The sequence below is a fragment of the Pseudophryne corroboree genome, chromosome 4 (assembly GCF_028390025.1).
Source record: "Pseudophryne corroboree isolate aPseCor3 chromosome 4, aPseCor3.hap2, whole genome shotgun sequence".
NCBI lineage: Eukaryota > Metazoa > Chordata > Amphibia > Anura > Myobatrachidae > Pseudophryne > Pseudophryne corroboree.
In genome coordinates, this window is record NC_086447.1 from 938,299,860 (window position 1) to 938,322,331 (window position 22,472).

Below are 22,472 nucleotides of genomic sequence, written 5' to 3' on the forward strand. Positions count from 1 at the left end.
CACTCCGTGTCGTAAATGGCATATTGGCAAGTTTACGCTTCTCCTCAAATTTTGATTTTTGGGTCATTTTACTGAACTTTTGTTTTTTTGGATTTTACATGCTCTCTACTATGACATTCGGCATCGACTTTGATGGCATTTCATCGTCTCGGCCATGACTAGTTGCAGCAACTTCAGCACGAGGAGGAAGTGGATCTTGATCTTTCCCTATTTTACCCTCCACATTTTTGTTCTCCATTTTTTAATGTGTGGAATTATATGCCAGTAATATATCAACAGCAATGGCCTACTGTACACAACTATATACTGTTGGGTTACCAAAATGCTGCACTGTAATACTATATATACTGCTCACAAAAATGCTGCACAGATATGGAATGGATACTTGCAGTGACACAGAGCTGCAAGATACAGCAATGGCCTACTGTACTGTACTACTATTATACTGGTGGTCCCCAGTCCCCACAATAAAGCACACTGAGCACAGATATTTGCAGCACACTGAGCACAGATATTTGCAGCACACTGAGCACAGATATGGAGCATTTTCAGGCAGAGAACGTAGATATTTTCAGCACACTGAGCATAGATATTTGCAGCACACTTAGCACAGATATTTGCAGCACACTGAGCACAGATTACGGAGCTTTTCAGGGAGAGAACGCTGCCACGTCCTCTCCGTTCAATCTCCAAAGCACGAGTGAAAATGGCGGTGACGCGCGGCTCCTTATATAGAATACGAATCTCGCGAGAATCCGACAGCAGGATGATGACGTTCGGGCGCGTTCTGGTTAACCGAGCAAGGCGGGAAGATCCGAGTCTGCCTCGGACCCGTGTAAAATAGGTGAAGTTCGGGGGGGTTTGGATCCTGAGGAACCGAACCCGCTCATCTCTAATATTATGTGGGATTTATATCTGGTTACTGTTATCATTCAGGGTGCTGGGGGAAACAATGTCTCTCTTTTTTTCTTGCTTAGAAATACCCCTCCCTTTCGAGCACCTGAATGATATCATTAAGCTGATTGAGCATCTACCATTATATATAATTGGAGGATCCCCTGTCAGTATTCTAGTCATATACCATTCCGTATTGGACAAAGAGTTATGAATCTGTAATCTAACAGCCGCTGATAGGGTATCAATATAACTTTCCAATACCTCAAAAAATCTTTGTATCTTTCTCTATCAAAACTCCTATACATTCCATTTGAAATAAATAAAACAATTTGGCTTTAAATAATGACAGTGGAGGAGATTCCCGAGCGATCCACACCTTCCTGGCTGCTATACTGACTGCAAGCAACAATTTCTTACTACCTTTGGAAAGACGCTGCCCTGTCGGAGTAATACCAAAAATTTACCATTCCGGAGACATCCCCAGATGGTTCACTAAGTTGTCCACTGAGTACTTTCTTATCTCAATCCAGAATTTCCTAATCATAGGGCAGGTCCAAAAACAATGAGAAAGATCAGCTTGGGGAGTGCCACATTTCCAACATACATGCGTGTCCGCAAGTCCTATCAAGTAACGTCTATGAGGTGACAAGTACGTCCTATGCAGAACATTCAGAGACATTTCTTTGTATCTAGAAGAAGGAAATACCTTACTCGCCCTCATATGAGCCGCCAGCAAATCTTTTATCTCCACCTCAGGGAGGTAAGTCTTCCAAGCCATGAGACCTCCCTGTCCCTTAGAGTAGTCTATAACATTCCTAAAATGACCATACGCAATTGAAATTGCTCTCTGAACCTTACCTTAGGAGTTTGCTGCAGCATATCATCCACCGGATTAACCCAATCTGATGGGGAGAAATGCCTGATAGTGGAGGCAACGTAGTGTTGGGCTAAATATCATTTTTAATTAAGCTTGCCCTCCCCATATACAGTAGGATAAAGGCAAAGCTTTCTAGGTTTCAAGTTCTGCCGCAATTTTTTGATTAACAGCCGTAAAATTAAGGGTATATAATCGCTCTAGTCGTCTCGATATCTGTATCTTCATTCCCCAGATATGTAAAGTGATCTGAGCTCCATTGTAATGGTAAACCCTCTAACCCATTCCTCAAAAAAGTACCTCGCCCCAGTCTAAGTGCCACCGATTTTGACCAGTTGACGCTGAAAGCAGAAATGTTTCCAAACGCCCGCAATATATTGAAGATATGAGTCAAGGAGGCCTCTTGGTTTGATACATATACTAGGAGATCATCTGCGAATGCTGTAAGTTTTAGTTCTCTGCGCCTCACTCTAATACCTTGAAATTGAGTATCTGCTAATAACAAGCGATGGAGAGGATCTATGGCCAAATTGAATAGTAGGGGGGACAAGGGGCGTCGCTGTCGTGTACCACGGTGCATCGCGATGGGGTCACTACTGTAACCATTAAGTAATACATTAGTGGTAGGGGAGGTATATAAATAACGAATAATATTAATAAAATCTTGATGAAAATGTCTACGTTGCAAGACCCCAAAGGGATTATTATTATTATTATTATTATTACTAAAATGTACTTTTTTTATTGTTATATCGTTGTCATCATTATTATTTGCAAAACAATAACACTTGTAGATAATTAAATGCTTTAGAAAATTGATAAACTAGTTTTATAAACCTACTGGAAGGCGTCTGTGCAGTGTTCATACAGGTTACAGCAGAGAGTAATATTCATAGATGCACATGGCATTGCCTAATATATATATATATATATATATATGGTGTCATTTATTAAACAGTCCACACTTTTAACATCTCATTTATAATGCAGTGATTTGCAATTTATTACTTTCTATTTCTGTATTTATTACTTTTTGTTCTGCTTTCTGTTTTGAAAGATAGGGACCTAAAGTCCCCCCATCTGCACCTGTATAGGACCGGGTATAAATGTACCGCCGCAGGTTCAGCGGTTATTCTCATTAGCATGCGTTGGATGCCATATTATACGTATACGGATTAGAGCGTCGCGGAGAACATGTGAGTCTGCCATCTGATGGGCACTGCCAATGCCGCTATAAAGGAAGCTAGATGGTACCTGGTGTCTGCGGATAATGTGCCTGACAGCGCGGAGCAATTCCTGGCGTTGATGCCAACATGAAACAGGCTGACGTCTATCTATGACTGTAAATATTACTTATATTTTCATAAAAATGTTTTAAAGAGTAAAAAAAAAGTTGTGCTTAATAACTAGAGCGCTCAGAGAGTTTGGGGCGGGCGCAGATGTATCTTGGGTGGTTTCTTGCTGCTGTCTGGAGCTGAGCATGCGGAAATACGGGCGATGCCAAGTCTTACGTAGCTCGGTTGCATCTCCATTGCGGCACAAGGGACATAACTGTTTGCGCATAGGCTACTTTCAGAGAGGGCGTGTGGATGGAATCGTGGGCACATATGTGTGATTACGCCGGATGGATACTTTGCGCTGGCGATAGCACTGGTGCACGTGCGCACTGGGAATGATTACAGCCATGGCATCAGCAACTTTTTTTTAGTGTGTTGCAGAGATTTCAACAGACGTGCTGGCGTGCAGTGAGCTGGAGGTGGCTGTAGTCTGGGGCATCAGCCCCCAATCCCCTTCCCGACCCCACTGGTTACAAAAATAACAGTCAGCCAAGGCTATTATAACTATTATTATTATTATCCTTTATTTATATGGCGCCACAAGGGTTCAGCAGCGCCCATTACCCAGTACATAAACAAATCAAACAGGAAAACAGCCACTCACAGTTGATGACAATATATGACAAGTACAGGGTATATAGACATAGCTACATCAGCAGATAACACTGGAAGAAGTATCAGGTGGCAGAAGACTGATGGATTTGGTGCCACCGAAGACTATTAAAGTAAGAAAAGGATAAGCACATGAGGGAAGAGGGCCCTGCTCGTGAGAGTTTACATCCTACTTTATTGTCAAGCTGTGATCCCGTCAGTACTATAGAGAATCTGATGAGCTGAATACTTGTTTGCCAAGCAGAAGTAACAAATCACTGTATTGTTACCTGAGTAATACAGAGGTAGGATGTGAGGATAACATGAGACAACCTATCCGGCCGGTGACGCTCCCTGGCTATATTCCAGTACACAATAACATGCACCGGGGATCTCCTGACCCTTCCATTCTAAATAATGATCATATATTTTACCATTCCAGAAAAACTGCATTTCATTATGTTAAAAATGATTTTGTTCTGTTATTTCTTCCTCTGCCTTTAATACAATTGTACAGTACACTAGCAGCTGATCGGTCGTTATAACAATGTACAGAACACTAGCAGCCGATCAGTCGTTATAACAATGTGCAGTACACTAGCAGCTGATCAGTTGTTATAACAATGTACAGAACACTAGCAGCCGATCAGTCGTTATAACAATGTGCAGTACACTAGCAGCTGATGGGTCGTTATAACAATGTACAGTACACTAGCAGCTGATCGGTCATTATAACAATGTGCAGTACACTAGCAGCTGATCGGTCATTATGACAATGTACAGTACACTAGCAACTGATCGGTCGTTATAACAGTGTACAGTACACTAGCAGCTGATCGGTCGTTATAACAATGTACAGTACACCAGCAGCTGATCAGTCGTTATAACAATGTACAGTACACTAGCAGCTGATCGGTCGTTATAACAATGTACAGTACACTAGCAGCTGATCGGTCGTTATAACAGTGTACAGTACAGTAGCAGCTGATCAGTCGTTATAACAATGTACAGTACACCAGCAGCTGATGGGTCGTTATAACAATGTACAGTACACTAGCAGCTGATCGGTCGTTATAACAGTGTACAGTACACTAGCAGCTGATCAGTCGTTATAACAATGTACAGTACACTAGCAGCTGATCGGTCGTTATAACAATGTACAGTACACTAGCAACTGATCGGTCGTTATAACAGTGTACAGTACACTAGCAGCTGATCGGTCGTTATAACAATGTACAGTACACTAGCAACTGATCGGTCGTTATAACAGTGTACAGTACACTAGCAGCTGATCGGTTTTTATAACAACGTACAGTACACCAGCAGCTGATCGGTCGTTATAACAATGTACAGTACACTAGCAGCTGATCGGTCGTTATAACAATGTACAGTACACTAGCAGCTGATCGGTCGTTATAACAGTGTACAGTACACTAGCAGCTGATCAGTCGTTATAACAATGTACAGTACACTAGCAGCTGATCAGTCGTTATAACAATGTACAGTACACTAGCAGCTGATCAGTCGTTATAACAATGTACAGTACACTAGCAGCTGATCAGTCGTTATAACAATGTACAGTACACTAGCAACTGATCGGTCGTTATAACAGTGTACAGTACACTAGCAGCTGATCAGTCGTTATAACAATGTACAGTACACCAGCAGCTGATCAGTCGTTATAACAATGTACAGTACACTAGCAGCTGATCAGTCGTTATAACAGTGTACAGTACACTAGCAGCTGATCAGTCGTTATAACAATGTACAGTACACTAGCAGCTGATCAGTCGTTATAACAATGTGCAGTACACCAGCAGCTGATCAGTCGTTATAACAATGTACAGTACACCAGCAGCCGATCAGTCGTTATAACAATGTGCAGTACACCAGCAGCTGATCGGTCGTTATAACAATGTACAGTACACTAGCAGCTGATCAGTCGTTATAACAATGTACAGTATACCAGCAGCTGATCGGTCGTTATAACAATGTACAGTACACTAGCAGCTGATCAGTCGTTATAACAATGTACAGTACACTAGCAGCTGATCAGTCATTATAACAATTACAGTACACTAGCAGCTGATCAGTCGTTATAACAATGTACAGTACACTAGCAGCTGATCAATCGTTATAACAATGTGCAGTACACAAGCAGCTGATCAGTCGTTATAACAATGTACAGTACACCAGCAGCTGATCAGTCGTTATAACAATGTGCAGTACACCAGCAGCTGATCAGTCGTTATAACAATGTGCAGTACACTAGCAGCTGATCAGTCGTTATAACAATGTACAGTACACCAGCAGCTGATCGGTCGTTATAACAATGTGCAGTACACTAGCAGCTGATCAGTCGTTATAACAATGTACAGTACACCAGCAGCTGATCAGTCGTTATAACAATGTACAGTACACCAGCAGCTGATCGGTCATTATAACAATGTACAGTACACTAGCAGCTGATCAGTCGTTATAACAATATACAGTACACCAGCAGCTGATCGGTCGTTATAACAATGTACAGTACACTAGCAGCTGATCAGTCGTTATAACAATGTACAGCACACCAGCAGCTGATCGGTCATTATAACAATGTACAGTACACTAGCAGCTGATCAGTCGTTATAACAATGTACAGTACACTAGCAGCTGATCAGTCATTATAACAATTACAGTACACTAGCAGCTGATCAGTCGTTATAACAATGTGCAGTATACTAGCAGCTGATCGGTCGTTATAACAATGTACAGTACACTAGCAGCTGATCAGTCGTTATAACAATGTGCAGTACACTAGCAGCTGATCAGTCATTATAACAATATACAGTACACTAGCAGCTGATCAGTCGTTATAACAATTACAGTACACTAGCAGCTGATCGGTCGTTATAACAATTACAGTACACTAGCAGCTGATCAGTCATTATAACAATGTGCAGTATACTAGCAGCTGATCGGTCGTTATAACAATGTACAGTACACTAGCAGCTGATCAGTCATTATAACAATGTACAGTACACTAGCAGCTGATCGGTCGTTATAACAATGTACAGTACACTAGCAGCTGATCGGTCGTTATAACAATGTACAGTACACTAGCAGCTGATCGGTCGTTATAACAATGTACAGTACACTAGCAGCTGATCGGTCGTTATAACAATGTACAATACACTTGCAGCTGATCAGTCGTTATAACAGTGCACAGTACACTAGCAGCTGATCAGTCGTTATAACAATGTATAGTACACCAGCAGCTGATCGGTCGTTATAACAATGTGCAGGATTTGTTACACCTAGTAAAAGGGGAAATAATGAAAGTAAATATCGGAGATTTCTCGTTTGACGAATGAACAGCACAATGTTGGAGTTCTGCGCCTAAATTAGTTTTTTCTTTCATACTGTACACTTAGGGGTATATTATCTATACTGCGGCCATATAGAAGTAGGGGAGTTGCCCATAGCAACAACCAGATTCTGCTAATCCTTTATCTAGCGCCATCTTTCTAGGTAATAGCTAAAATCTGAAAAGAAATGGAAATTACCCTAGGGTAACTACCTCCCGGCGCTAGATGCGAGATTCAACACAGCAGCTAAACAAATAGAGGTTGGTCAGACCTCAAAAGTAGAAATACACAAAAAACAACATATGAAGCGCTTGTGGTCACATATGAAATGAGTAGGTCTAAGCAATCCACATTCTAGGAAATTAAAAATTTATTCCAAAAAATTATTAAAAAACAAAATATTCCACATTTAGAATATCAATAAAATTGCAGTAAGATGTAATAGGATTGCTGCTTAAAGTCCTGCTCCCAAATGGAACTGATAGTCTGAATTAGATAGACTGCGAGTGACCTGTTCCTATTGAATAATCCCCTTTTGATCCCAAATGGACCCCAGTGCTGGCATACAACCGTGAATAGTTACCACTGATGAACTCAAGGTGTTTAAGCGGTTCAGCGTCCCGCAGAATGGCAGTCCCTTGATGCAAATGTGGATAGATTGACATGGTTTCGTGGGGATCCCTCTAGCACGGTCCAGGGGTGATGAAATGTGGGGACTTGGTCCAGGTCCTTGTCTCTTCCAATAATATGTCCACGGGAGTAGAAGCACAAATAGTGAGTAGCAGCTTTCACCAACGCGTTTCGTTGCGTTCACGCAACTTTTTCAAGGTGCTCACAGTACTGCAGATAAGGCTTTATATACCCTAACATCATGGCTGCTCATTTGCATATGTGATTGAATCTGACCCACTCATCTCACAATGTGACCAAATAATGACAGACACTAATCATAACATAAAATCTTATTCACTAATTTAATCCTATATATAGAATAATTAACAATATTATTCATATTCAACATAACGTTTATTTATATCATTTGGTCACATGACCACTAGTTCTCATGAAATAGAATGTCTTCAGGAAAATATGGAGTATTGCTTAGTGGATTCTAATCATACCGATAATGTAGATGCTCACATCAAACTGCTCCACATATTCCGGGTACCCCCGCAGTTGAAGTCCGCCTCCTAATGGATTTAAACTAAATTAGAAACTGCTGGGCCATTAGTCTCTAAGGATAACTCCCGTCGCGTCACCCGGCCGCGTCAAGTCGCGCATCGAGTGACGTCACATCCATCACGCACACGCCGTGTCACTGCTATGTGTAAGCGTGTACGTATCGCGTCACTACAGGGCGCGGATGCGCACAGTGACGCGGCGGAAAGCTCCCTCCGTTGCCAGGGAAACTCACAGCCTCTGTATCATCAACAATCAGCTGAAAAACCCGGAAATAAGTCATTCCCGGCGGCATATACGTAAACTTGCCAGCCAGAGTGCCAATCAGGAAATAAATTCTGTACACATACATCTTTCTTACGTTGTGTCTGGGCAGTTCTTAAAATAACAGTATAATATATATAGCTCAAGGTTTACCTCTACACATATATAAATATATACTTGATCAATAGTTCATATAAATCTCTCTTCTCAGGGCTAAGCTTATAATGATATACAGGTAAATCTGCTAAGCAGCAGTTGTCTCAATAATCTGTTGTGAAAATCTATATAACATAAAAACCTACAGTATCCAAGGCTAGAAAATGGACATATACAATGCATCAAGAAACGTGGTAGCACCCATATTGTCATCTGATTTGGAATAGTATTTCAATATAGCTACAATATAGTGTATTCCACATATCCACCATTAAATACCAATAGGGGGGTTTGGAATTAAAGAGTAATAATAAGAATTTACTTACCGATAATTCTATTTCTCGTAGTCCGTAGTGGATGCTGGGGACTCCGTCAGGACCATGGGGAATAGCGGCTCCGCAGGAGACAGGGCACAAAAATAAAGCTTTAGGATTAGGTGGTGTGTACTGGCTCCTCCCCCTATGACCCTCCTCCAAGCCTCAGTTAGGATACTGTGCCCGGACGAGCGTACACAATAAGGAAGGATTTTGAATCCCGGGTAAGACTCATACCAGCCACACCAATCACACCGTATAACTTGTGATCTGAACCCAGTTAACAGTATGACAAACGTAGGAGCCTCTGAACAGACGGCTCACAACAATAACAACCCGAATTTGTTTGTAACAATAACTATGTACAAGTATTGCAGACAATCCGCACTTGGGATGGGCGCCCAGCATCCACTACGGACTACGAGAAATAGAATTATCGGTAAGTAAATTCTTATTTTCTCTAACGTCCTAAGTGGATGCTGGGGACTCCGTCAGGACCATGGGGATTATACCAAAGCTCCCAAACGGGCGGGAGAGTGCGGATGACTCTGCAGCACCGAATGAGAGAACTCAAGGTCCTCCTCAGCCAGGGTATCAAATTTGTAGAATTTTGCAAACGTGTTTGCCCCTGACCAAGTAGCAGCTCGGCAGAGTTGTAATGCCGAGACCCCCCGGGCAGCCGCCCAGGATGAGCCCACTTTCCTTGTGGAATGGGCCTTGACAGATTTAGGTTGTGGCAAGCCTGCCACAGAATGTGCAAGTTGAATTGTGCTACAAATCCAACGAGCAATCGTCTGCTTAGACGCAGGAGCACCCATCTTGTTGGGTGCATACAATATAAACAGTGAGTCAGACTTTCTGACTCCCGCCGTTCTTGAAATATATATTTTCAATGCCCGGACCACGTCCAACAACTTGGAATCCTCCAAATCGTTAGTAGCCGCAGGCACCACAATAGGCTGGTTCAGGTGAAACGCTGACACCACCTTAGGCAGAAAATGAGGACGCGTCCGCAGTTCTGCCCTGTCCGTATGGAAAATCAGATATGGGCTCTTATATGATAAAGCCGCCAATTCTGATACCCTCCTGGCTGAAGCCAGGGCCAGTAGCATGGTTACTTTCCATGTAAGATACTTCAACTCCACCGATTTGAGCGGCTCAAACCAATGGGATTTGAGAAAATCCAAGACTACATTAAGATCCCACGGTGCCACTGGGGGCACAACCGGGGGCTGTATATGTAGTACTCCTTTTACAAAAGTCTGGACTTCAGGAACTGAAGCCAATTCTTTCTGGAAGAAAATCGACAGGGCCGAAATTTGAACCTTAATGGACCCCAATTTGAGGCCCATAGACAATCCTGTTTGCAGGAAATGTAGGAATCGACCCAGTTGAAATTCCTCCGTGGGGGCCTTCCTGGCCTCACACCACGCAACATATTTTCTCCAAATGCGGTGATAATGTTGTGCAGTCACCTCCTTCCTGGCTTTTACCAGTGTAGGAATGACCTCTTCCGGAATGCCTTTTTCCCTTAGAATTCGGCGTTCAACCGCCATGCCGTCAAACGCAGCCGCGGTAAGTCTTGGAATAGACACGGTCCCTGCTGAAGCAGGTCCCGTCTTAGAGGTAGAGGCCACGGATCCTCCGTGAGCATCTCTTGAAGTTCCGGGTACCAAGTTCTTCTTGGCCAATCCGGAGCCACTAGTATCGTTCTTACTCCCTTTTGCCGTATAATTCTCAGTACTTTTGGTATGAGAGGCAGAGGAGGGAACACATACACTGACTGGAACACCCACGGTGTTACCAGAGCGTCCACAGCTATTGCCTGAGGGTCTCTTGACCTGGCGCAATACCTGTCCAGTTTTTTGTTGAGGCGGGACGCCATCATATCCACCATTGGTTTTTCCCAACGGTTCACAATCATGTGGAAGACTTCTGGATGAAGTCCCCACTCTCCCGGGTGTAGATCGTGTCTGCTGAGGAAGTCTGCTTCCCAGTTGTCCACTCCCGGAATGAATACTGCTGACAGTGCTATCACATGATCTTCCGCCCAGCGAAGAATCCTTGCAGCTTCTGCCATTGCTGTCCTGCTTCTTGTGCCGCCCTGTCTGTTTACGTGGGCGACTGCCGTGATGTTGTCCGACTGGATCAACACCGGCTGACCCTGAAGCAGGGGTTTTGCCAGACTTAGAGCATTGTAAATCGCTCTTAGCTCCAGTATATTTATGTGAAGAGACATCTCCAGGCTTGACCATACTCCCTGGAAGTTTCTTCCCTGTGTGACCGCTCCCCAGCCTCTCAGACTGGCATCCGTGGTCACCAGGACCCAGTCCTGTATGCCGAATCTGCGGCCCTCTAACAGATGAGCACTCTGCAACCACCACAGAAGAGACACCCTTGTCCGTGGCGATAAGGTTATCCGCTGATGCATCTGCAGATGTGATCCGGACCATTTGTCCAGCAGATCCCACTGAAAAGTTCGTGCGTGGAATCTGCCGAATGGAATCGCTTCGTAAGAAGCCACCATCTTTTCCAGGACTCTTGTGCATTGATGCACAGACACTTTCCCTGGTTTTAGGAGGTTCCTGACAAGTTCGGATAACTCCCTGGCTTTCTCCTCCGGAAGAAACACCTTTTTCTGAACCGTGTCCAGAATCATTCCCAGGAACAGCAGACGTGTCGTCGGGGTCAACTGAGATTTTGGAAAATTCAGAATCCACCCGTGTTGTTGCAGCACTAGTTGGGTTAGTGCTACTCCGTCCTCCAGCTGTTCTCTGGACCTTGCCCTTATCAGGAGATCGTCCAAGTAAGGGATAATTAATACGCCTCTTCTTCGCAGAAGAATCATCATTTCGGCCATTACCTTGGTAAAGACCTGAGGTGCCGTGGACAATCCAAACGGCAGCGTCTGAAACTGATAATAACAGTTTTGCACCACGAACCTGAGGTACCCTTGATGTGAAGGGCAAATTGGGACATGCAGGTAAGCATCCTTTATGTCCAGGGACACCATAAAGTCCCCTTCTTCCAGATTCGCTATCACTGCTCTGAGTGACTCCATCTTGAACTTGAATTTTTGTATGTACAGGTTTAAAGATTTCAGATTTAGAATAGGTCTTACCGAGCCGTCCGGCTTCGGTACCACAAATAGCGTGGAGTAATACCCCTTTCCCTGTTGTAGGAGGGGTACCTTGACTATCACCTGCTGAGAAAACAGCTTGTGAATGGCTTCCAATACCGTCGCCCTGTCTGAGGGAGACGTTGGCAAAGCAGACTTTAGGAACCTGCGAGGGGGAGACTTCTCGAATTCCAACCTGTAACCCTGAGATACTACCTGCAGGATCCAGGGGTCCACCTGTGAGCAAGCCCACTGTGCGCTGAAATTCTTGAGTCGACCCCCCACCGCTCCTGAGTCCGCTTGTAAGGCCCCAGCGTCATGCTGAGGGCTTTGCAGAACCCTGAGAGGGCTTCTGTTCCTGGGCAGGGGCTGCTTGCTGCCCTCTCTTACCCCTTCCTCTGCCCCGAGGCAGATATGACTGTCCTTTTGTCCGCTTGTTCTTATAGGACCGAAAGGACTGCGGCTGAAAAGACGTGTCTTTTTCTGTTTGGAGGGGGTCTGAGGTAAAAAGGTGGATTTTCCGGCAGTTGCCGTGGCCACCAGATCCGATAGACCGACGCCAAATAATTCCTCCCCTTTATACGGCAATACTTCCATATGTCGTTTGGAATCCGCATCACCTGACCACTGTCACGTCCATAAACTCCTTCTGGCAGATATGGACATCGCATTTACTCTCGATGCCAGAGTGCAAATATCTCTCTGAGCATCTCGCATATAAAGGAAAGCATCCTTTAATTGCTCTATAGTCAATAAAATACTGTCCCTATCCAGGGTATCAATATTTTCAGTCAGGGAATCCAACCAGACGACCCCAGCACTGCACATCCAGGCTGAGGCGATGGCTGGTCGCAGTATAACACCAGTATGTGTGTTTATACTTTTTAGGGTAGTTTCCAGTCTCCTATCAGCTGGATCCCTGAGGGCGGCCGTATCAGGAGACGGTAACGCCACTTGTTTTGATAAGCGTGTGAGCGCCTTATCCACCCTAGGGGGTGTTTCCCAGCGCGCCCTAACCTCTGGCGGGAAAGGGTATAATGCTAATAACTTTTTTGAAATTAGCACTTTTCTATCTGGGTTAACCCACGCTTCATCACATACATCATTTAATTCCTCTGATTCAGGAAAAACTACAGGTAGTTTTTTCACCCCCCACATAATACCCCTTTTTGTGGTACTTGCAGTATCAGAGATATGCAAAGCCTCCTTCATTGCCGTGATCATATAACGTGTGGCCCTACTTGAAAATACGTTTGTTTCATCACCGTCGACACTAGATTCAGTGTCTGTGTCTGGGTCTGTTTCGACCGACTGAGGTAAAGGGCGCTTTACAGCCCCTGACGGTGTCTGAGACGCCTGGGCAGGTACTAACTGGTTTGCCGGCCGTCTCATGTCGTCAACTGATTTTTGTAATGTGCTGACATTATCACGTAATTCCATAAACAAAGCCATCCATTCCGGTGTCGACTCCCTGGGGGGTGACATCACCATTATCGGCAATTGCTCTGCCTCCACACCAACATCGTCCTCATACATGTCGACACACACGTACCGACACACAGCAGACACACAGGGAATGCTCTTATCGAAGACAGGACCCCACTAGCCCTTTGGGGAGACAGAGGGAGAGTTTGCCAGCACACACCCAAACGCTATAATATATATGGGAACAACCTTATATAAGTGTTGTTCCTTATAGCAGCTTAAATATATCAAAATATCGCCAAAAAAATGCCCCCCCTCTCTGTTTTACCCTGTTTCTGTAGTGCAGTGCAGGGGAGAGTCCTGGGAGCCTTCCTCACAGCGGAGCTGAGCAGGAAAATGGCGCTGTGTGCTGAGGAGAATAAGCCCCGCCCCCTATTTCGGCGGGCTTTTCTCCCGGAGTTTTAGATATCTGGCATGGGTTAAATACACACATATAGCCTCAATGGCTATATGTGATGTATTCTTTTGCCATAAAGGTATTAAATATTGCTGCCCAGGGCGCCCCCAGCAGCGCCCTGCACCCTCCGTGACCGCTTGGTGTGAAGTGTGTGACAACAATGGCGCACAGCTGCAGTGCTGTGCGCTACCTTCATGAAGACTGAAGAGCCTTCTGCCGCCTGTTTCCGGACCTTCAATCTTCAGCATCTGTAAGGGGGGTCGGCGGCGCGGCTCCGGGACGAACCCCAGGGTGAGACCTGTGTTCCGACTCCCTCTGGAGCTAATGGTGTCCAGTAGCCTAAGAATCCAATCCATCCTGCACGCAAGTGAGTTGAAATTCTCTCCCCTAAGTCCCTCGATGCAGTGAGCCTGTTGCCAGCAGGACTCACTGAAAATAAAAAACCTAAAAACTTTTTCTAAGCAGCTCTTTAGGAGAGCCACCTAGATTGCACCCTGCTCGGACGGGCACAAAAACCTAACTGAGGCTTGGAGGAGGGTCATAGGGGGAGGAGCCAGTACACACCACCTAATCCTAAAGCTTTATTTTTGTGCCCTGTCTCCTGCGGAGCCGCTATTCCCCATGGTCCTGACGGAGTCCCCAGCATCCACTTAGGACGTTAGAGAAAAATAAAATAAAAATGTAAAATAAAAATCATATGGAAAAAAAACCAATTAACAAATATCAGGGGATGGGCAATATTTGTGGAGGATCACAGCACTGAATTGAGTTCGACTGCTTCATTTAACCCTAATGGGTAAATTGTGTTCAACTTGAACATCCAGTATAGCTCCTGTTTACATAAAGTTCTATAGCGATCCCCTCCTCTCTTTGTCACCTCTATATGTTCAATCGCTACTAAGTGAAGGGAGGCTGGATCACCGCCATGATAATCCCTAAAATGCTTCGACACACTGTGTGTGGGGACTTTATTGATAATATTTCGGCGATGTTCCATAAATCGCACTTTTATACTTCTTGTAGTGCGTCCTACATATCTCTGATTACAGCTGCAGGACAGAAGATATATAATATACGTTGTATCACAATTCATAAAGCTAGTGAGCATGTATTCTTCTCCATCCCTAACTGAAAGATGCGTTGTTTTTCTGGACATATGTTTGCAAGTAGTACACCTAGTCGCTCCACAGCGGAAGAAACCTTTTGGTCTAGAGCAGGCTTTTTCAACTAGTGTGCCGCGACCAGTTGCAAGGTGTGCCGCGGAGCCAAAGCATCTTCCTGCACCTTCAGAGTGAACTGTTGGCCTGGGCTCTTCTTAGAGGATCAGTCGTGCTCCGGCCATGACCTATGCCCTGAAATCGATGTGATATCACCCGCCTGTATACACATCTTCCAGTTCCCGCCTGCATACACAGCTTTCCTTGCCCACCCACATCCACACTTGCCCGACCGCCTGCTGCTCAGTATTAGCAGAACTACACTATGAAAACCCCCCGCCACTGAGGAGGACAGCTGATAATATTTGTTATTTTATTTCTCCTGTGGGGAACAATAGGATTTCAATAGAATTTATGTGGCGAGAATAAGGATTTATGGGGGGAACAATGTGAATAATTCATGTGGGGAGCAGTAGGATTTGTGTGGGGAGAAATGTGATTGTTTTTTCTGTGTAGGCCAATGTATGTGTGGAGGTTTTTTTTTTTTTATTGTGAGGACCAATGTGTGTGTTTTGTTTTTTTCTGTGGGGAACTGATGGTGTGCCTTGGCAATTTTAAAATATTGGAGGTCATTCCGAGTCGTTCGCTCGGAAAATTTCTTCTCATCGCAGCGTTTTTCCGCTTAGTGCGCATGCGCAATGTCCGCACTGCGACTACGCCAAGTAAATTTGCTATGAAGTTTGGAATTTTACTCACGGCTTTTTCTTCGCTCAGGCGATCGTAGTGTGATTGACAGGAAATGGGTGTTACTGGGCGGAAACAGGCCGTTTTATGGGCGTGTGGGAAAAAACGCTACCGTTTCCGGAAAAAACGCGGGAGTGGCTGGAGAAACGGAGGAGTGTCTGGGCGAACGCTGGGTGTGTTTGTGACGTCAAACCAGGAACGATAAGCACTGAACTGATCGCAGATGCCGAGTAAGTCTGAAGCTACTCTGAAACTGCTACGAGATGTGTAATCGCAATATTGCGAATCTTTCGTTCGCAATTTTAAGAAGCTAAGATTCACTCCCAGTAGGTGGCGGCTTAGCGTGTGCAATACTGCTAAAATCGCCTTGCGAGCGAACAACTCGGAATGAGGGCCATTGTTCGGTGTGCCACGAGTAAAAAAGGTTGAAAATCACTGGTCTAGAGGGTAACCAGTTTTCCTGTGGGGTCACTTCATTCTCTCCGGGAGTTACTTTCTTAATGAAACTAGGGGCAAGGATATTTTTAAGAGATCTATTTTTCCTAAAAATAAATTTAGGTCTATCCGTTATATGGCCCCTAAGTAGAGCATCTTGGTTAAGAATCTTAACATTTTTACAGACAATTCTTTTAATCTGCATACTTTCATTATTAAAAGTGGATATAAAGGTTATATCCTCTCCCTTCACCTTATTATCGCAGATCCCATCTCTCTTGTCCACTCTGTCTGGTCTAAGTAGGGTATCTCTGTTTAAATCAGAGACCTCTCTAATAGTTTCTTTCAAAGGTGAGAGTGGATAACCTCTGTTACCAAAGGCTTCCATCATGGAATCAGCTTGTTCCATGAATTTGGCCTTTTCTGTACAATTACGTCTCAGACGTAGGAACTGTCCCCTAGGGATATTCCTCTTCCAAGGGGGGTAATGAGCACTTTGGTAGTGCAGATAGGAGTTAGTAGCAACCTCCTTGTTATAATTGGAAGTGTATATTCGTCCACCCCTGGCTTCCAGAGTTATGTCAAGGAAGTTAATAGTGTAAGGGTGAAAGGAGTGGGTGAAATGAAGATTAAAATTATTAGAATTCAAAGAAGAAACAAATTGTAGTGCTGATGTAGAATCCCCATCCCAAATAATAAAAAGGTCATCAATATAGCGGCCATAGAGGACCAGGTTCGCGCCAAAGTCCCCGCCCCACACATGGGTATCCTCGAAGGCACCCATGTATAGATTGGCATAGCTGGGCGCAAACCTGGTCCCCATGGCCGTGCCCATCACCTGTAAATAGCTTTATGAATTGTGATACAACGTATATTATATATCTTCTGTCCTGCAGCTGTAATCAGAGATATGTAGGACGCACTACAAGAAGTATAAAAGTGCGATTTATGGAACATCGCCGAAATATTATCAATAAAGTCCCCACACACAGTGTGTCGAAGCATTTTAGGGATTATCATGGCGGTGATCCAGCCTCCCTTCACTTAGTAGCGATTGAACATATAGAGGTGACAAAGAGAGGAGGGGATCGCTATAGAACTTTATGTAAACAGGAGCTATACTGGATGTTCAAGTTGAACACAATTTACCCATTAGGGTTAAATGAAGCAGTCGAACTCAATTCAGTGCTGTGATCCTCCACAAATATTGCCCATCCCCTGATATTTGTTAATTGGTTTTTTTTCCATATGATTTTTATTTTACATTTTTATTTTATTTATTACTCTTTAATTCCAAACCCCCCTATTGGTATTTAATGGTGGATATGTGGAATACACTATATTGTAGCTATATTGAAATACTATTCCAAATCAGATGACAATATGGGTGCTACCACATGTTTCTTGATGCATTGTATATGTCCATTTTCTAGCCTTGGATAATGTAGGTTTTTATGTTATATAGATTTTCACAACAGATTATTGAGACAACTGCTGCTTAGCAGATTTACCTGTATATCATTATAAGCTTAGCCCTGAGAAGAGAGATTTATATGAACTATTGATCAAGTATATATTTATATATGTGTAGAGGTAAACCTTGAGCTATATATATTATACTGTTATTTTAAGAACTGCCCAGACACAACGTAAGAAAGATGTATGTGTACAGAATTTATTTCCTGATTGGCACTCTGGCTGGCAAGTTTACGTATATGCCGCCGGGAATGACTTATTTCCGGGTTTTTCAGCTGATTGTTGATGATACAGAGGCTGTGAGTTTCCCTGGCAACGGAGGGAGCTTTCCGCCGCGTCACTGTGCGCATCCGCGCCCTGTAGTGACGCGATACGTACACGCTTACACATAGCAGTGACACGGCGTGTGCGTGATGGATGTGACGTCACCCGATGCGCGACTTGACGCGGCCGGGTGACGCGACGGGAGTTATCCTTAGAGACTAATGGCCCAGCAGTTTCTAATTTAGTTTAAATCCATTAGGAGGCGGACTTCAACTGCGGGGGTACCCGGAATATGTGGAGCAGTTTGATGTGAGCATCTACATTATCGGTATGATTAGAATCCACTAAGCAATACTCCATATTTTCCTGAAGACATTCTATTTCATGAGAACTAGTGGTCATGTGACCAAATGATATAAATAAACGTTATGTTGAATATGAATAATATTGTTAATTATTCTATATATAGGATTAAATTAGTGAAGGCAGGCAGAGATCCGCATAGGCTCGAAGCCAAATAAACTCCCTGAATTTTTCTGACATGTGTTGAGGATAGGCAGGGCTAGCCTTAGTGATTGACAGTGGTGGTCAGGTGACAGATGGGTGCCTATTAGGGACAGGTAGGAGGAGTATGCACAGGGGTATATAGTAGAGATGTGCACTTGAAATTTTTCGGGTTTTGTGTAGAGATGAGCGGGTTCGGTTCCTCGGAATCCGAACCCGCCCGAACTTCATTTTTTTTTACACGGGGCCGAGCGACTCGGATCTTCCCGCCTTGCTCGGTTAACCCGAGCGCGCCCGAACGTCATCATCCCGCTGTCGGATTCTCGCGAGGCTCGGATTCTATCGCGAGACTCGGATTCTATATAAGGAGCCGCGCGTCGCCGCCATTTTCACACGTGCATTGAGATTCATAGGGAGAGGACGTGGCTGGCGTCCTCTCCGTTTATAGAGAAGAGAGTGAGACTAGAGTAGAGAGAGACACAGTAGTAATTTTGGGGAGCATTAGGAGGAGTACTACTATTTGCTGAAGTGATAGATAGATAGTGTGACTGTATAATGTATATCTGACTTGTGGGGGAGACACTGACAGTGGGGAGCAGTTAGAGTCTGAGAGCAGGACTCAGGAGTACATATAACGTACAGTGCACACTTTTGCTGCCAGAGTGCCACACTGCCATTGTGACCACACTGACCACCAGTATAATATATATTGTGATTGTCTGCTTAGGAGTACTACTTGCAAGTTGCTGATAGTGTGACCAGTGACCTGACCACTAGTTTAATAATCACCACCAGTTTAATATATATAATATATATATATAATTGTATATAATATATATATAATATTGTATACCACCTACCCGTTTTTTTTTTTCTTTCTTCTTCTTTATACATACTACTATAGTAGCTTACTGTAGCAGTCTGCGGTGCTGCTGAGCTGACAGTGTCCAGCAGGTCCGTCATCAGTCATTACATAATAAATATATCTACCTGTCCGGCTGCAGTACTAGTGTGATATTATATATATATATATTGATTTCATCTCATTATCATCCAGTCTATATTAGCAGCAGACACAGTACGGTAGTCCACGGCTGTAGCTACCTCTGTGTCGGCAGTCGCTCGTCCATCCATAATTGTATACCACCTACCCGTGGTTTTTTTTTTTCTTTCTTCTTTATACATACTACTATAGTAGCTTACTGTAGCAGTCTGCGGTGCTGCTGAGCTGACAGTGTCCAGCAGGTCCGTCATCAGTCATTACATAATAAATATATATACCTGTCCGGCTGCAGTACTAGTGTGATATTATATATATATATATTAGAGATGAGCGGGTTCGGTTCCTCGGAATCCGAACCCGCCCGAACTTCATTTTTTTTACACGGGGCCGAGCGACTCGGATCTTCCCGCCTTGCTCGGTTAACCCGAGCGCGCCCGAACGTCATCATCCCGCTGTCGGATTCTCGCGAGGCTCGGATTCTATCGCGAGACTCGGATTCTATATAAGGAGCCGCGCGTCGCCGCCATTTTCACACGTGCATTGAGATTCATAGGGAGAGGACGTGGCTGGCGTCCTCTCCGTTTATAGAGAAGAGAGTGAGACTAGAGTAGAGAGAGACACAGTAGTAATTTTGGGGAGCATTAGGAGGAGTACTACTACTTGCTGAAGTGATAGATAGATAGTGTGACTGTATAATGTATATCTGACTTGTGGGGGAGACACTGACAGTGGGGAGCAGTTAGAGTCTGAGAGCAGGACTCAGGAGTACATATAACGTACAGTGCACACTTTTGCTGCCAGAGTGCCACACTGCCATTGTGACCACACTGACCACCAGTATAATATATATTGTGATTGTCTGCTTAGGAGTACTACTTGCAAGTTGCTGATAGTGTGACCAGTGACCTGACCACCAGTTTAATAATCACCACCAGTTTAATATATATAATATATATATATAATTGTATATAATATATATATAATATTGTATACCACCTACCCGTTTTTTTTTTTCTTTCTTCTTCTTTATACATACTACTATAGTAGCTTACTGTAGCAGTCTGCGGTGCTGCTGAGCTGACAGTGTCCAGCAGGTCCGTCATCAGTCATTACATAATAAATATATATACCTGTCCGGCTGCAGTACTAGTGATATTATATATATATATCTATATAGATTTCATCTCATTATCATCCAGTCTATATTAGCAGCAGACACAGTACGGTAGTCCACGGCTGTAGCTACCTCTGTGTCGGCAGTCGCTCGTCCATCCATAATTGTATACCACCTACCAGTGGTTTTTTTTTTTTCTTTCTTCTTTATACATACTACTATAGTAGCTTACTGTAGCAGTCTGCGGTGCTGCTGAGCTGACAGTGTCCAGCAGGTCAGTCATCAGTCATTACATAATAAATATATCTACCTGTCCGGCTGCAGTACTAGTGTGATATTATATATATATATATTGATTTCATCTCATTATCATCCAGTCTATATTAGCAGCAGACACAGTACGGTAGTCCACGGCTGTAGCTACCTCTGTGTCGGCAGTCACTCGTCCATCCATAATTGTATACCACCTACCCGTGGTTTTTTTTTTCTTTCTTCTTTATACATACTACTATAGTAGCTTACTGTAGCAGTCTGCGGTGCTGCTGAGCTGACAGTGTCCAGCAGGTCCGTCATCAGTCATTACATAATAAATATATATACCTGTCCGGCTGCAGTACTAGTGTGATATTATATATATATATATTAGAGATGAGCGGGTTCGGTTCCTCGGAATCCGAACCCGCCAGAACTTCATTTTTTTTTACACGGGGCCGAGCGACTCGGATCTTCCCGCCTTGCTCGGTTAACCCGAGCGCGCCCGAACGTCATCATCCCGCTGTCGGATTCTCGCGAGGCTCGGATTCTATCGCGAGACTCGGATTCTATATAAGGAGCCGCGCGTCGCCGCCATTTTCACACGTGCATTGAGATTCATAGGGAGAGGACGTGGCTGGCGTCCTCTCCGTTTATAGAGAAGAGAGTGAGACTAGAGTAGAGAGAGACACAGTAGTAATTTTGGGGAGCATTAGGAGGAGTACTACTACTTGCTGAAGTGATAGATAGATAGTGTGACTGTATAATGTATATCTGACTTGTGGGGGAGACACTGACAGTGGGGAGCAGTTAGAGTCTGAGAGCAGGACTCAGGAGTACATATAACGTACAGTGCACACTTTTGCTGCCAGAGTGCCACACTGCCATTGTGACCACACTGACCACCAGTATAATATATATTGTGATTGTCTGCTTAGGAGTACTACTTGCAAGTTGCTGATAGTGTGACCAGTGACCTGACCACCAGTTTAATAATCACCACCAGTTTAATATATATAATATATATATATAATTGTATATAATATATATATAATATTGTATACCACCTACCCGGTTTTTTTTTTTTCTTCTTCATTATACATACTACTATAGTAGCTTACTGTAGCAGTCTGCGGTGCTGCTGAGCTGACAGTGTCCAGCAGGTCCGTCATCAGTCATTACATAATAAATATATATACCTGTCCGGCTGCAGTACTAGTGATATTATATATATATATATTGATTTCATCTCATTATCATCCAGTCTATATTAGCAGCAGACACAGTACGGTAGTCCACGGCTGTAGCTACCTCTGTGTCGGCAGTCGCTCGTCCATCCATAATTGTATACCACCTACCCGTGTTTTTTTTTTTTTCTTTCTTCTTTATACATACTACTATAGTAGCTTACTGTAGCAGTCTGCGGTGCTGCTGAGCTGACAGTGTCCAGCAGGTCCGTCATCAGTCATTACATAATAAATATATATACCTGTCCGGCTGCAGTACTAGTGATATTATATATATATATATTGATTTCATCTCATTATCATCCAGTCTATAT